Raw genomic sequence first — 3887 nt, forward strand, 5'->3', positions numbered from 1 at the left:
CAATGGGGAGTAATAGGGCTGTACAGGCTTTTAGGGTATGTGCACTAGTTGAGTAAATGGATTCAGAAATTTCTGCACTATTTCTGCATCTCTTGGTAGAAAAAACGTAGCTGCAAAAACGCGCATTTTTGCCCTGCGTTTTTTGAATGATTTATGTGAAGTCAATGGTGAAAAACGGACAGAGAATTGACACGCTGCAGATGATTTTCTGCACCAAATCTGCAAGTCAAAAATAAGCAACGTGTGGACGAGACTTCAGGTTTCTCATTCACTTTGCTGGCATCGGAAACTCTTCAGGTTTTTCTAGCAAATCTGCGTGCCAAAAACGCACCAAAGCGTGCCCACAGCCTTAGCGTTTCAATAAGACTGTTCGAGTTTGTGCACAAGTTGCAGATTTGTCACATTTTTTTGTGCATAGATTTGTCACAAAATCTGGATGGTTTCCTAATGCCAGTAAAGTGAATGAGAATCTTGGAGTTTCATGCACACGTTGCTTATTTTTGACTTGCAGATTTGGTGCAGATTTGAGTGGGGAAAAAATCTGCATGAAAAACGCAAGTAAAAAAAGTTTGTTTTTTCTGCCAAGAGATACAGGAATGGTGCAGAAATTTCTGCATGTGTACATACCCTTCATATTCACTGACAGCAAGCAGATATCTTGCAAAAGGTACATTAGAAATTTGTCGACGGCAGGGCTTCGGCCAGTAATGTCCCCATGTCTCATGCACATGACCCTCTACAGTGATGGATACAGTATATAGAGTGCATGTGTGTGGAGGAGCCGGTTGTAGGTCTTACATTGGACCCCCTGTCCATACAATGCGAGTCCTTTGTCTGCCCCGACATGAGTATAACACAGAGCACAGATCCATGTGTCAGGGCGCAGCTCGATGAATGATCCTCTTATCGTATCGGTGCGGTGATATATTAACAGAGGCAGTAAATGGCATATGTCACTGTGAATGCAGAGCAGTGGTCTCCGGGGTCTGAGCCGGGGGCAGATGTGGCTGCAGCTGCTCCACAAACATGTCTGATGTTATACAGTATCTGTCATCATGAGGTTTTCAGATCCCGAGATCGAACACCCGGCGCGCCCCAATCATGACAATATGGCGTCCAGCAGTCCCGGTACAATAAAGCTTTAATGTCTTATAATGAAAAGTTCTGCTGCTTTTTATTAGAATTATTCAACTTCAAGATCTGTTTTCAGTCAGTGAATGGAAATATTCCCATAGTCAGAGAACAGCCGGGAGATCCCGCAGATATCTCCCCACGAACCAGCACTCCGCTGCCTCCAATCCTCAAGACAATTATGCAATTGGCTGACGATTGATGAACGAGGCTGCGGCTGCTTCTACTACTAGGACAGTTATTGGGGAACTAACACTGAGCATATGGTATGTACACCTCCCTCTGATTCTAACACATGGAATATTATATATATATTACATACAGGGGCATCTCACTAAATTAAACTGTCATCAAAAAGTTAATTTATTTCAGTTCTTCAATACAAAAAGTGAAACTCCTATATTATATAGAGTCATTACCCACAGAGGGATCTATTATATAGAATCATTACACACAGAGCGATCTATTATATAGAGTCATTACACACAGAGGGATCTATTATATAGAGTCATTACACACAGAGGGATCTATTATATAGAGTCATTACACACAGAGGGATCTATTATATAGAGTCATTACACACAGAGGGATCTATTATATAGAGTCATTACACACAGAGGGATCTATTATATAGAGCCATTACACACAGAGGGATCTATTATATAGAGTCATTACACACAGAGGGATCTATTATATAGAGTCATTACACACAGAGGGATCTATTATATAGAGTCATTACACACAGAGGGATCTATTATATAGAGTCATTACACACAGAGGGATCTATTATATAGAGTCATTACACGCAGAGTGATCTATTATATAGAGTCATTACACAGAGAGTGATCTATTATATAGAGTCATTACACACAGAGTGATCTATTATATAGAGTCATTACACACAGAGTGATCTATTTCACGTGTTTATTTCTGTTAATGTTGATGATTATGGCTTACAGCCAATGAAAACACAAAAGTCATTATCTCAGTAAATTAGAATATTTTATAATAACAGCTTGAAAAATGTTTTTAAAATCTGAAATGTCTGTTCAGTAAATGCCTCAATACTTGGTCGGGCTCCTTTTGCATCAATTACTGCATCAATGCGGCAATGTGGCATGGAGGCGATCAGCCTGTGGCCCTGCTGAGGGGTTATGGAAGCCCAGGTGGCTTTGATAGCAACCTTCAGCTCGTCTGCATTGTTGGGTCTGGGGTCTCTCATCTTCCTCTTGACAATACCCCATAGATTCTCTATAATAGATTCTCTATGGGGTTAAGGTCAGGCGAGTTTGCTGCCAATCAAGCCCAGTGATACTGTTGTGTGTAAACCAGGTATTGGTACTTTTGGCAGTGTGGACAGGGGCCAAGTCCTGCTGGAGAATGACATTTCCATCTCCAAAAAGCTTGTGGGCAGAGGGAAGCATGAAGTGCTGTAAAATGTCCTGGTAGACGGCTGCGCTGACTTTGGTCTTGATAAAACACAGTGGACCTACACCAGCAGATGACATGGCCCCCCAAACCATCACTGATTGTGGAGACTTCACACTAGACCTCAAGCAGCTTGGATTGTGGCCTCTCCACTCTTCCTCCAGACTCTGGGACATTGTGGAGTGTGTCAATGACTGCCTTCTGGACATCTGTCACGTCAGCAGTCTTCCCTATGATTGTGGAGCCTACTGAAACAGACTAAGGGACCTTTTTAAACACTTCAGGAGTCTTTGCAGGTTTTTTTTGTTAATTATTCTAATTTACTGAGTTAATGACTTCTATGTTTTCATTGGCTGTAAGGCTGTGTGCCCACTATGCGTTTTTTAAGCGTTTCCGCAGCGGCAATTCCGCTGCAGAAACGCTTAAAAAACGCTTGGTAGAAGGCCTGCCATGTTACCCAATGATAATCCGCTGTGCTGTGCACATGCTGCGGAACTTTCCGCTGCGGATTATCATTGCGGAAAAATCCGCAGCACTACTAATTATTTTGCAGAAGCGCTGCGTTTTCACCGCCATTGACTTGCATTGGAACGCATGGAATCCGCATCACGGCATCTGTACTACTAGCTGCCATCACCAATAGTTTACACAGGCCAGATGGACACGGGTTGCAGGCAGCGTACGGCTTCAGAGGTGCGGTTTATAAAGCAAGAGGAGCAGAGATATTAAATTTTTGATATTTAATCCGGGAAGGTAGGCTGCGTTTATAAAAAAATATACAAAGATGATACAAAACAATACGGTATATAGAGGAGGGAGCAAGGAATCTGGCACAACCATCAAACGTTAAAATCCAGTTTATTCAGAGGTCATTAAAAAATAGAATCCAAGGAAACCTTATAAACCCTAGGTTTAGCGGAGGGAAGCACTCCTTAGAGCAACTCCTTAGAGCAACGGACAGTACCTCAGAGTACTGTGTCTTCCAGAACGGACAAAAGACAAAAAGTCAAACTCTGATTTTTATTAGATCAAGGTTACACCCACATACCTCCCATTGGTGAGCTCATATGGGGGATGGTTGTGGGATCTGCTAGGTCTTTAGAAGACTATGAGATCCCTAACTTTCAGGATTGCTTAGCCTCTGGCCTAGGTGATAGATATTGTGATCATGTTTCCTATCATGATTCTATCTTTCTATAGTAATGAAACATGGCATGGATAGCATCATCCATCTAAGCGATATTACATTGGAGGTGTTAGGCCGGCCTTACGGTGATGAGAGTGAATGTGTTATGTTAATCACTTCACCACAATGCTGAAAATATATA

This window comes from Phyllobates terribilis, unplaced genomic scaffold, assembly GCF_046119375.1.
Source record: "Phyllobates terribilis strain yellow unplaced genomic scaffold, ASM4611937v1 Scaffold_9__5_contigs__length_417890890, whole genome shotgun sequence".
NCBI classification, from domain to species: Eukaryota; Metazoa; Chordata; class Amphibia; order Anura; family Dendrobatidae; genus Phyllobates; species Phyllobates terribilis.